The 14,403-nt window shown below is 39.7% G+C and overlaps 1 long non-coding RNA gene across 1 annotated transcript; it reads right to left on the reverse strand.

The window, feature by feature from the left end:
- Positions 1 to 1,708: 1,708 nt before the first annotated feature.
- Positions 1,709 to 2,154, reverse strand: LOC104215392 (uncharacterized). The gene is made up of 3 exons (XR_011403005.1): positions 1,994 to 2,154; positions 1,838 to 1,903; positions 1,709 to 1,726 (listed from the first exon to the last, which is right to left on the reverse strand). It is a non-coding gene; the product is annotated as an uncharacterized lncRNA (long non-coding RNA).
- Positions 2,155 to 14,403: the final 12,249 nt, after the last annotated feature.

Below are 14,403 nucleotides of genomic sequence, written 5' to 3' on the forward strand. Positions count from 1 at the left end.
TAATGAATAAGAGAGTATGAGAGGAAAAGGGTATTGTATCGCTTTGATCTGCTTGAATGTAAGATGGTTATAGAATGATTAGACCCCTCTTTATATAGTAGAGGAATTCTATTTATGGTACAATTCTAGTTACATAAGTAAATCCCATGATTGGCTAAATAACCGTTCTTGATTTGATCTGTTCTGAGATTTTCGCCATGATCCTCGGCCAGTCACAGATATCTCGCCTTTCCGTTATTATGCTATCTTCGGTCTCGCTCGATACCTATCCTGTTTGACCTCGATCATCACCGGTCTCGACCTCGACAGGTACTTCGAATCCCAAACTCGGTGCCTTATCCTCATACCTCGGTCTGATATACTACAGTGCCGATCCTCGATCCATCCCCCTAGTCACGATCAATTAATAAAATCGGGTGGGCGCGGTTTTGTCCGTATACAAAAATATTTAATACATCTAACCTAAAATTGAGGTGTTAAAATAATGTTTCGTGGCAAATAAATTGTCGATGTATTTAGCAAAAATAGAAGAAGAAGAGGAGGAGTGAATTCACTAGCGATGCTCCAAGGTCATGAAATGGTAAATCTTATATTTTTCGTAGTTCAAAAAGGGAAAAGCATTATTCCTTCTTGTTCTTTATATTTGTCACTTTAATAAAACATCCGTCGCAAATATTTGGCACTTCAAAAAATTAGAAGAAATTAATATATTTTCTTTTTCACCCTTACTATTTCATGAATCTGAAAATCAATAATTTTAATTTAAAAAAGAAATAAGTGTTATGAAACAATAAAAGAAGAAGAAGAGTATTGCAGAGAAAAGTAAGGAGAGAGAACTCTTATTGATTTTGGGATGAATTACAATGGAATAGAACCCCTTTATTTTAGGGGTGGGCGTTCGGTATTTCGGTTCGGTATGTAAGAATTTCGGTTCGGTATTTCGGTATTCGGTTTATCAATTGTGTATACCAAATACCATACCAAAATATTTCGGTACGGTTTGGTATTTACTATTTTGGCTCGGTACGGATTCGGTTTAACAATCAATGAATAATCAATGCTAAATTGCTAAATGCTAACGCCTAACCTAACAGTGCACAACTGCACATGCAGTCATGCACAATTGGAAGAGGAATCACAAATGCAGTGTTTACACAATCGAAATTCTAAAGTGTTTGCACAACTGCACAATGTGCACAACTGCACATGGCTCATGGCTGAAAGCCTGAAACAAGAATAACATATTATTCTGCAGACAACAACTTCACAATCTGGCAACTACAGATGCAAACTTGCACGCCAGATCTGGCAATCAACTTAATAGTTAACACTTAACACTCACAGTGCAATAAAAACACAGTCCAAACTTAAACACATGGCAGCTGAACACTTAAACTGCAGATGCTAACTTGTACAACTGCAGTCCGCAGATGCTAAACACAGTGCAATAAAAACACAGTCCAACAAAAACAGTCTTAACACTTAAACACATGGCAACTGAACTGGCCAACTGCAACTGCAAGTCTACAACTGCAACAGTCTTAAGTCTTAAGTCTTAACAGTCTTAACACTTAAAGTCTTAAACAGTTAAACATAGTGCAACAAAAACAGATAGAGCAATGTTTGCACTCTACTTTGCGAACTTCTCCGTTATCTTCTTTCACCACAAAGTATTCCCAAATATCGGAGCGTTGAGCAGTAGCACGGAGCATGATTGCACTTGAACCTAAAAAAATATAAATCATAAGTTAGAATATTATAGTTTGATGATAATAAAACAAAACTACAAACTATTAAGTATATCATTATCACCAAACAAATAGAGTATTAAACTTACCACTCAAGATGCAAGTTGCAACTATACATCAAACAATGCTAGTAGTGCTTCCATTATTTTCCATATCTAAAGATAATACGACCAAATATGTCATACAAATGAAAAAGCATGATATATTATTTTGAATTAAAATACACACAAAATATTAAAGCTTACCAAGCTCGAGTTCCTCAAGATACTTCAAGTCTTCTTCAACACTAATAGGATTCTTCTCTTCTCTAATCCAATCTTGAACACAAATAAGAGCTTGCACACATTTAGTAGTCAATGAACTCCTAAATGAATCAAGAATACGGCCACCAGTGCTAAACGCGCATTCTGACGCCACACTAAAAATTGGAATTGCCAACACATCACGAGCCAACTCCGAAAGAATAGGAAATCTAGGAGCATGTGTTTTCCACCAACTCAAGATATCAAATTCTTCACTAAAAGGCTCTTGTTCTTCACTAATGTATTTATCCAACTCCGATTTAGCACCCCCCACTTCCATTATCTTCCTTTTGTTTCTTTAAGCTAAGCTTAGTCCTAATTTTTGATGCACTTATAACACTCCCACTAGGTATATTAGATGTGTTGTTAGATGAAGTAGAACTAGATGGAGATTGAGGACAAGATTCGGTTGAAAACTTTTTTAGATACTCTCCAAACAAAGAATTCATATAAGCATACACCTCAGCATTTATTTTCTTCCCTTTTTCCTTCCCAAAAAGTTCTTCAAGTGCTCCCTCAACATATTCAAATTTGTTACGTGGATCCAAGAAGAAAGCAATAAAAATCATTTTATTCATCTTTTCAGGCTCACCCCAATACTTCTTGAACTTTTCTTGCATTTGCTCAGCCATTTTTCTCAAATGGCCATCCTCTAGCTAAACACATTTTCAAATGACAATAAAGTTCAGATACATCCTCAAAATGAGAATTACAAGTGACATAACGTGAACCTGAAACTTTTTTAGTTAGCTCGTGAAATCTTGCAAGAAACTCTATCACATTCCTCACATTCACCCAATCATCAGATTCAAGAGGACCTGCATTACCACCATCTTCACAAAGATAAGAACATTGATATGCAGAAAATCCATCATAAAAAAGATGCAACTTGTCAAAGGCTTTTTCAAAGTGTTGAGCTGTATCCAACATCAAATAGGTGGAATTCCACCTGGTAGGAACATCCAAACACAACGTTTTGGTACATTCTACCTTTACATGTGCACAACACTGTTTAAACTTTAAGGTCCTTGCAGGCGAAGATCTCACATACCTCACAATATTTCTAACACGTGTCACAGAAGCATCAAGTTCTTTCAAACCATCTTGCACAATTAGATTTAGTATATGAGCCATGCATCTCACATGAAGATGTTTACCACTCATCATATTAGTTTTCCACATATCTAACTGTTTAGACAATTCTTTGACAGTGACATCATTTGAAGAAGCATTGTCCACAGTAATAGTGAAAACCTTGTCTAATTTCCATTCAAGCAAACAATCCCTAATAGCTTTAGCCATCTCTTTACCCTTATGACTAGTGATAGGGCAAAAATTAAGTATTCTTTTATGCAACTTCCAATCCCTATCAATGAAGTGGGTTGTCAAACACATATAATTTATTCTTTGTAATGAAGTCCAAGTGTCTGTTGTTAGGCAAATTTTTGGTTGTGCTTCTCTAAAAGAACTTTTTAGATTTTGCCTCAATTCACCGTAACAATTCCTTGTTATTGTTCTACGAGAAGGAATACGAAATAGTGGTTGAGTTTTTCTCATAAACTTTTTAAAGCCTTCATTTTCTACAAAGCTAAATGGTAGTTCATCAGTAACTATCATCTCAATTAAGGCCCTCCTAACCACTTTTTGATCAAATTTCCAAATTGATCCTTCATCATTTTGGCAAGATTGAAAATTTATCTTTGTTTGACTATTATCTTCTGCAATTTTAAGTGGGTATTCTTTGCATCTAAGCAAATGATTCTTCAATCCTGTTGTTCCATTCTTAGATGAATTAGCAGCATAAGCTTGTTTACAATATCGACACCGTGCTTTCCCAACCCCATTAACCTCAAATTTATCAAAATGGTTCCAAACGTCAGACCTAGGTTGCATTGCTTTCCTTTTCTTGGAATCTTCACTATCAATGGTGTTGGTGTTACTATCTACCGTAATAGGTAAACTTTCACTAGAACCAACATCACTTACTTTACTTGTATCTTCCATCTATACAAAATTAAACAAATATAAACATAAATTAACAATCAACAAATTAACTAATAACTACCTTGCTATCAATAACAATCAACAAATTAAGTACCTTGCTACCTTACAAAATTAAACAAATACAAACATAAATTCCCAGTAGTTCAAGTAGTTCATAGCCCAAAGTCAAAAAAAGTTGAAGGTTTCAATGACTCTATTGTTCAACAAATGATCCTGGGTTAAAGAATAAGAGAGTGACTAAATCTTTTCTTGAAATTCTAGAAGCCAACATACTAGAAGATACTGTATTTCATGATTTTCAAAGAGAGCAGTCTGCTATTGTTAGTTGCTCATATGATATGGTAAAGTTCAAAAAATCAGACCTAAACAAGGTAATACAACCAAAAGAAAGAGTATGAACGTGATACAGATGATATTTTCCTACTAAAGAGAAAAGCTCGGAACATCAGTTCATTCAATCAGCAATACAACTAAAAGAAAGCGAAACATACCTTTGAAATTGAAATTGAATCGAGCTCGGAACATTGGAACAGGACAGCAACGTCTTCGACACTTCGTTTGACCGGAATTTGTTGAGGAATCGAATCAAGCTGGAAATCGCCGCCTATAACCCTAAAATAGTTTGATACCGAAAATCAGAAATTAAATCTCAAAAAAAACCTCAGAGAGTAGTCGAGTACTGGGATGAGATCATGAGAATGAGATGAGACTTACAAAACTTACAAAAGTAATGAAGTTAACCGGTGAAGATGAGATGAGACTCGAGCTCGAATGTCAACTGGTCGTAACTCGACTCGTTGACTGATATCCTAGAGTCGCAGTCGATTCTCGTCTTCTTCTTCTTCTCGTTCTCGATGATATCTCCTAAGCACCGAAGGCTGAAGCAGTAAGCAAACCCTAATACCCTATCTCGAACTCGAATTCTCGATGATATCTCCCAGCCCTAGTGTATTAACTGAGTCTGAGACTCTGAGTGTTGGACTGTTGGGTAATCGTCTAAGTCTAATCGATTATTTGATTGGGATTGGGCTTGGGTTGGGAGTTGGGGGAGATGGTCCTGGGTGGGAGTGGGACGCAGCTGGGCCTGGGTGTGGGCGTGTGGGCTGTGGCCGCGTGGGCTTATAAAATAGGTAATTGGGTTTGGGGATTTGGGTTGTATGATATATTACCAAATTTCGGTATTTCGGTTTACCGAAATAGTTCAATTATAAAACCGAAAACCGAAATACCGAAATTAAAGTACCGAATTAGACCGAAATACCGAAAAAATCGAAACCGAAATACCAAATTAATTTGGTTCGGTTCGGAATTTGATTTTTCGGATTTTATGCCCACCCCTGCTTTATTTATAGGGGAAGAGCGACTTAACCATCAAGTAACAAACTTTAAAATCTCTCTAAATATAGACATTCACCATAAATAAAATCTTATTTATAACACTCCCTCTTGAATGTCTATTCAAGAGATAATGTGCCTCGTTAAAACCTTAACTAAAATAAAACCCAATGAGAAAAAAATTCTAGAGAAGGAAAAAAAGTACACATATCTAACTATACGCCTTTTGGTTGCCTCGTTAAAAACCTTGCAAGGAAAACCCAGTGGGACAAAACCTTGTAAGGGAAAAAGAGTACAACGTGTATTAACTCCCCCTGATGAGAGCATTAATTCACATCTTTAAGCATTTGCATTCCAATACATCATCTTCAAACGATCTTTGGTAGAGACATGATAAACAAATCAGCCATATTAACTTGAATGAATATATTGCATCTTGAAATCATCATTCTTGATAGAGATGTAATATCTCTATGTGAAGATATTGAACTGACGATTCTAACAAGATCATATGAAGACAATACATCTTAGCTTCTACTCAATTGGTTAGAGTCTCGTGCTGATAACGTGTTATGAAACAATAAAAGAAGAAGAAGAGTATTGTAGAGAAAAGTAGGGAGAGAGAACTCTTATTGATTTTGGGATGAATTACAATGGAATAGAACCCCTTTATTTATAGGGGAAGAGTGACTTAGTCATCAAGTAACAAACCCAAAATCTCTCTAAATATTGATATTCACCATAAATAAAATCTTATTTATAACCATAAGAGTAATTTAGTTAGATACTACCACTTCTGTGTAGAGCCCCCGCCCCCGCGGCCAAGAAAACGTCTAATTGATGAGTGATGATTAATAAGGCCCACAACTAGCAACATATCAAAATGATGTGACCTGAAAATTGCAACTCTGCAAGTTCCAGGCCCCACCAGTTATTCCAGTATACTTCTCCCATTTGACATACTTTTTTATTAGTGCGTCAGAAAGAAAAAAAAATTATAGTTGAAAATAATTCAATTTTATACTTTTTATAAATGGTACTGTATTTCGAAAAGTTAGTGTGTACGTAAATCTTATCCTTATCTTATAGAGGTTGTTTCCAGTGGTCCATCGGCTCAAGAAACAGTCAAGATAAAGCAACAAGTAACAACCAATAGTAACACCCATATTATCCTTAATGAGAAATATTTATACTCATATTAATGTTATAGACCTTCAAAGATTTTTCAACTTAAGCTTTTAAAATTACAAATTTTAAAAGATTTTTTTTTAAATTCGTATCAAATTAAACTACCTCATATAGATTGAAACTCAAAATACTATACATTTCTTGACCATACAGATTCTTGTTTCAGCAGATAAAATAATGGCGAGGACTATGAAATACCAGCACACTGATTTTTTTGTTGACAAAAATGAAACCAAACTATATGTACAAGCGCGACATAGCATGTGGCAGAGATGGAGCTAGAAATGAAGAGGGGAATGTCTTTTATTTTCTGTGAATAATAGTTTATAAAAATGACAATAATAATGGGGAATACGTAACTATCAACAAAAATTTCAGAACGCAAGCGTAAAGAACAGGGAATCACAGGTTACACAAATAAAATAAAACTAGGGAAGAAATTCCTGTTGTGTGGTGGAGGAGGGGGCGGTCTTATGAAGGAGGCGAGCAAATGTCATTTAATGCGAAGAGCTCTTTCTTTTTTATTCCTTACATTCGCTAAATTTGCTAACCTTTTCTTGTTTCTGTTTCCAATAAAAATTTAGCCAAGTTGCTAAAAAGTAGTATTTGGTTATCAACTTTCCACATCATTCCATATTGAACTTCACGTGATCAATGACGTCTTCGCCTTTCATGTCCTTTTAACTTCTTGATATACAGTGAATGTTGAATTAATAAATTTAATTTAGAAGCACCAAAACTGATTGATTCAGAAAATAGATTAGGATTTTACTCGTCCAGAACATACTTAAATGGTAAAAGTTTACCTGTATATATCATAAAATGTATAGTATGTGTAAATTATATCACTTATGCCATCTAAATTTAATTTAACGGCCTTGGGTGAGTGATATAAACAAATATAGGTTCATTCATAGTGGATTAATCTATTTCAAATGAGCTAAGCGAGTGTGAGTTAACGTAATTTCGGTCCCACTCAACAACTGCCAGGTTAGGTCCATTACTCCATTCGTAAGTCACGATCAACACTTTTAGTTTAACGGTTTTATTTATTTTTTACTTATTGAACTTTAACCTCAACTCATTCATTTATAGCCTGTTTGGCAAGTTTTTTTTGGACCAAAAGTGTTTTTTTTTGTTGTCAAAAGTATTTTTGGTCAAAAATTGAGGTATTAGACCAAGCTTTTGGAAGGAAAAAAAATGCTTTTGAGAAGAAGCAGAAGCAGTTTTTGAGAAGTAGAAAAAAGTAGTTTCTCTTCAAAAACACTTTTCTGAGAAGCATTTTTGAGAAAAATATACTTAAAAGCAGTTTTCAAAAGTTTGGCCAAACATTAATTACTGCTCAAAGGTGCTTTTTAAATTAATTAGCCAAACACAAACTGCTTCTCAGCATAAACACTTTTTAAAAAGATATTTTTGAGAAAAACACTTCTCAAAATAAGCTGATTTTAGAAACTTGGCCAAACACGCTATTAAACTCTTGAGTTTATCTAACCCGAGGAGCCTATTATAGAAGCAGATTTAGGATTTCTAGAATGAGCGTACCCTAAATAAAGGAGAAGAAAACACTTAACTTGAATATTTTTTCTTATATAAAAAACACATTGATTAATAGAGAAATATTGGAGCAACGGTAAATTAGTTATCTTCGCATAACTTACATGTTACAAGTTCAAGCCGTAGAAACAACCACTAATGTTTGCATTAAGATAGACTGGTTATTGTACATTGGTCAAAATCTGACCGTCACGGTCAAACTGACCAACGTCCCACCTAAGTGACCGGGCAGTGAAAGATAACACAACCCATTCTACGTCCCTTTCCCGACACCCATCGAGTCGGAAAGAGCAATGCCTAAAAGGACGACCAAGACACACTGGAGGCGAGAGAGCGTCAGGCCAAGTAAATGGCCAAGGTGCCATGGCTATATATAGTAGGGGAAAACCTTCGATTAAAGAGAGAGGTTCCCTCCACTTTTCTCTCTCCCAAGCTCTCTTCTTGTCATCTTGATAGGAAAGAAGTAATCTACAGAAGAACATGTAAAGCTATCTCTCCCATCGATCGATGGGGGTCAATATTGAATTTCAATAAGATCGTTTATATCTTCTTCGTCCTATATACAATTCATACTATTAGCCCTTTGATCTGGAATTTATTATGCCTGACTAAGATTTACCCCTTCATCTTCTTTGATTGATTTGTTCAAAAAGGTTTCGATATCTTTTGAGTTAAACAATTTGGCACTGTCTGTGGGGATTTCTTAGTGAAATTTCCTAGTCTCTCCCAGATCAAAGACAAGAAATACGATCACCCACCAAAAAGAGTGCGAAGGAAAAACCCAACCCATGCGAGACAAAAGCACAGCACGGTAGAGGGAGGAGAGCCGAGTAGAATCGACAAACTTAGAAATCTTCGCCCCATCAACCATCGAAATGCCAAACAAGACGAACAGCATTACCAACCTGTTCTCCCCCATTGGACCACCGGGTAGGGGCAAGGAAAGTATCATTTTAACTCACCTTCTGCTCTTTGCTCAAGAAGGAACACAAAAGCCGCGTGGACTAGCGAGTAAAGAAGCATCTCAATAAAAGAACGAAAAACTACTACGAAACAACCAAAACACCGCCCGCTGGTGACACCTCCAAGCCGGAAGGCAGAAGTCAGACAAGGAAACTACAATGTGTGCGCAGAACGAACCTAAGCGAAATAGCGACGTTTTCTATTCTCCAACGTTGCAACCCCTGATGCAAGCAATGTCAAACGAACTGGGACTCTCCCAGAAAATGTTTGGCACTCCGAAAACTGGGACTGACTCCGGGTTACTATTTCGATAAGTTCGAAATAACACCCTTTAAGGCCAAAGGCCTTCGCCAAAAAAGAAGAGTTCGACCTTAATTGAACGATGACGGGTTACTATTTTGATAAGTTCGAAATAACACCCTTTAAGGCCAAGGACCTTCGCCAAAAAAAGAAGAGTTCAACCTCGATCGAACGACGACAGGTTACTATTTCGATAAGTTCGAAATAATTCCCTTTAAGGCCAAGGGCTTTCGCCAAAAAAGAAGAGTTCGACCTTGATCGAACGAGGATGGGTTACTATTTCGATAAGCTAGAAATAACACCCTTTAAGGGCAAGGTCCTTCGCCAAAAAAGAAGAGTTTGACCTCGATCGAACGACGACGGGTTATTATTTTGATAAGTTCGAAATAACACCCTTTAAGGCCAAGGGCCTTCACCAAAAAAATAAAAGTTTGGCCTCGATCGAACGACGACGAGTAACTATTTCGATAAGTTCGAAATAACACCCTTTAAGGCCAAGGGACTTCGCCGAAAAAGAAGAGTTCGACCTCGATCGAACGACGACAGGTTACTATTTCAATAAATTCGGAATAACACCCTTTAAAACCAAGGGCCTTCGCCGAAAAAGAAGAGTTCAAACTCGATCGAACGACGACGGGTTACTATTTCAATAAGTTCGAAATAATACTCTTTAAGGCCAAGGGCCTTCGCCAAAAAAGAAGAGTTCGACCTCGATCGCACGACAACGGGTTACTATTTCGATAAGTTCAAAATAACATCCTTTAAGGCCAAGGGCCTTCATCGAAAAAGAAAAGTGTGACCTCGATCGAACGACGACAAGTTACTATTTTGATAAGTTCGAAATAACACCCTTAAGGCCAAGGGCCTTTGCCAAAAAAGAAGAGTTCTACCTCGATCGAACGACAACGGGTTACTATTTCGATAAGTTCGAAATAACACCCTTTAAGGCCAAGGGCCTTCACCAAAAAAGAGGAGTTCGACCTCGATCGAACGACAACGGTTTACTATGTTGATAAATTCGAAAAGGCCAAGGGCCTTCGCCAAAAAAGAAGAGTTCGTCCTCGATCGAATGACGACGGGTTACTATTTCGATAAGTTTGGAATGGCCAAGGGCCTTCACCAAAAAAGAAGAGTTAGATCTCAATTGAACGATGATGGGTTACTATTTTGATAAGTTCGAAATAACACCCTTTAAGGCCAAGGGCCTTCGCCAAAAAAGAAGATTCGACCTCGATCGAACGGCGACGGATTACTATTTTGATAAGTTCGAAATAACACCCTTTAAGGTTAAGGGCCTTTGCCAAAAAATAAGAGTTCGACCTCGATCAAACGACAACGAGTTACTATTTCGATAAGTTCAAAACGCCAAAAAAGAAGAGTTTGACCTCGATCGAACGGCGACGAGTTACTATTTCGATAAGTTCGAAATAACAACCTTTAAGGCCAAGGGCCTTAGCTAAAAAAGAAGAGTTCGACCTCGATCGAATGACAACGGTTTACTATTTTGATAAGTTCGAAATAACACCCTTTAATGCCAAGGGCCTTCGCCAAAAAAGAGGAGTTCGACCTCAATCGAATGACGACGGGTTACTATTTTGATAAGTTCGAAATAACACCCTTTAAGGCCAAGGGCCTTTGCCAAAAAATAAGAGTTCGACCTCGATCGAACGACGACAAGTTACTATTTTGATAAGTTCGAAATAACACCCTTTAAGGCCAAGGGCCTTCTCCAAAAAAAAGAGTTCGACCTCGATCGGATGACGACGAGTTACTATTTTGATAAGTTTAAAATAACATCCTTTAACGCCAATGGCCTTCGCCAAAAAGAAGAAGTTCGACTCAATCGAACGATGACGGGTTAATATTTCGATTAGTTCGAAATGATACCCTTTAAGGTCAAGGGCCTTCACCCAAGAAGGAAGTGCAACCTCGATCGAACGACGACGGGTTACTATTTCGATAAGTTCGAAATAACACCCTTTAAGGCCAATGACCTTCGCCCAAGAGGAGAGTTAAGGCCATAAGCCATCGCCAATGAGAAAGTGCGAAATATTCCTAAGGCCAAGAATCATCAGAAAGTGCAAAAACTGGGACTCGTCGTGAGGGAATCTATCTCGCATCGAAATCACGCGAAACGAAAGCAAGAGTAGAATACAAGACAAATAACAACAAAAAAATCTCCTTTATACAAAGTCTCCGTGCAAATGGTCGCGGGTTACATAAGACCCAAGTCAATAATCTAAAAAAAACAAACTACAACAAAGGGAAAAAAGAAAAAAGGAACAACGACAATCGACTTCGAACGAAAATTTGGGAATAAAACAACAAACGGAAAACAGATCAATATCACTATCCCTCTACTCTGCCTCATCATAGCCACCCTCTCCACTGCCATCTTCGGGAAGCTCTCCTTCGGCGTCTGTGCCCCCATTAGCTTCTGCTGTCGCAACATCATACCCGCAATTGATGCGAGCCTCCCGCGCTTTCACTCGCGCCTCTTCATATGCAGCCTCAGTCACAGTGCCCGCCTCCCACAAACTCTTGTATATATCCCGCTGGGCTTTGGCATAAACCCAAAGCTCGTGCATGTGGTGGGGAACGACGGTGGAGGAAGATTCAATCTAAGCCAACAGTCTCCTATTTTCTGCCTCTAGTGCTGTGACCCGGTCTCCCAGAACCGATGCCTCTTGATCAATCCCGCTAATGCGCTCCTCAAGCCTTGCCTCCATAAGGGTAGTCGTCGCTCTCTCCGACTCCTGCTCGGACTGGAGGACGTGGATAGTGTTCTCCAGGGCCGCTTCCCTCGTCGAAGCCGCAGACCAAGCACTCTCGATGCTCTCCAACCCAACAACCTTGTTCTCCAGCTCAGTCAATTTCCCCATCCATTCCGCACTCAACAACTCGACCTTGATCAAATTCTGATCCATCTCCGACTGCATTGACCTCAATTTCTCCTGCAGATGCTCGCACTCTATGACGACCCCCTTGCCCAACTCGAGCTGCTCGTCCTTTATTCGAAGTTGCTCCTCAAGCACACTCCTGTTGTGGATAGCTTGCATCAATTCCTGGTCCATTTTCTCCAACTCCTCACCAAGAGCCTGATTACCGGGGTTTGCCTTCAGCCGCTCATGCATCTCGCGACACTTGTTGTGGTAGCGACAATATTTCTCTAACATCTTCTAGAAAATCTTGGCCCGAAATTGGCCCTGCGAATGCTTTCCATTTCCACCAGATACATCTAAAAAATGTAAAGACGGATTAGAATCGTATCACCAAGAAAGGCGAGGGAAAACGAAAGTAAACGTAATAACCCTTAAGCCCATAGCAGCCACCTCATCCATTAAATCAACATCAGGAACGGACCGAAGGGCCGCATTCTTGACTACGAAGCATATCATGCTGAACTGTGGCACCAGATCCTCCATGTCCACCAAGAGATTGACATCCGAAGGGATCTCAAGGATACGGGTCGAGCCTCTTGCACGAACCACCAAGTGAGTAAGGCCCTCCTCAAACATCCTGACATCATCAGGGTCGAGGTCTGATTCGAATTCGTAATCATCGACCACCACGCCTTTTCCTCTTTCAGCAGCTGAAGAGGAAACACGACCAACTGCAGAGGATGAGAGTACGTTCGAAACTACAACGGCGACCCCAGAAGTCTAACCTTCTGCCATGATAGGTTGCTGACCACCGACAATGGTAGGAATCTCTGCTTGAGCCGAGACAACGACTGGTTCCGTCCCTACGGGGGGAGCCACGACAACCCCCTCTCTAGATCCCGTCGTAGGAGATTCGTCTATTTGAATCACTGTTGGGGGCACGATCTCAAACTCCACTCGTTGTTACTTCGATGGCCTCTCTTCTTCCCCAGTAGACGGATTCACCCATTGGGTGAGTGATACGGGTCGGAATTTCGGCCTGAGAAGCGACCCTCGCAGGAGTAACCACGACCGCGGACTCAACTAAAGAGACCCTTGATGAAGGTCGGGCAGTGGGTACCGCGATAGGGTGAGCAGAGGAAGCTGGCTGCCGGAAAGCTAACAGAGAATCCCTCACTCTCCGCACCCTCCCTGACATCAATGAACAACACGTGAGGAATTAAATACAAAGGAAAATAGAAGCGAATAGAAACTACATCTTACCAAAAAGAGGCTTGCGCCCGTTCTTGTCATAGAAAGTCGCCTACGTGCGGACCCCCTCCGTATGAGGGAGAATAACACTCATCCACTCACGGATATTTTTGACAGGCGGAGGGAGCAATTTCTCAGCTGCAAAAACAAAATAGGGTTTAGTGCTGTAACGGAAAATGGTCGGATATACCTCCGGCTAAAAACATGAGACTTACGTGCAAAGTTCCGTTTCTTAGGAAACCCCGTCGGATCCGCCACAATGTGTTCAGTCCGCACATAGAAGTACTTCTCATAAAAACGACGGTTAGTCCTATCGTCCATTTTCACCACCAGACTTTTCGACCCCCGAGGATGCATGTGAAGCATCGTGCCGCGGATGAGTTGAGGGGCGAAGATACTGAGTAGATGGTCCAAAGTGATCTCACAACTGGCGAGTTCCACAAATTTGAGCAACATAAGGAACAACTTGTACAGGTACGACGAAAGTTGGGCGGGGCATACGTCATAAAAATGACAGAAGTCTACCACTAGGAGAGGGAGAGGAAATGTGTATCCAATAAGGAAGGGGTAGGCGTAAAATACACAGTACCCAGGATGGTCAAAATGAACAATGTCGGTTCCTACCGCCGGTCGCATGTCGACGTAGCCGGGGATCCCCCACCTGGTTTTCAACTCTGCAATGTCTGCTTCTCTTAGAACAGAAGGGATAGGCTCCGGCTCCACCCCGGCGCGACTGCTGAAGTTGGTCAGTTCTCTCCCAGGGCGAGGCAAAATCTCAACTATCGACGGGACCTCCTTGTCTTCCACTGCATCTACCCCTCCGGTGGCCTGAGCAGCACTTTCCGGTGCCGGAATTGTGGCAGGGAGATCGGT

The sequence above is a fragment of the Nicotiana sylvestris genome, chromosome 1, assembly GCF_000393655.2.
Source record: "Nicotiana sylvestris chromosome 1, ASM39365v2, whole genome shotgun sequence".
NCBI lineage: Eukaryota > Viridiplantae > Streptophyta > Magnoliopsida > Solanales > Solanaceae > Nicotiana > Nicotiana sylvestris.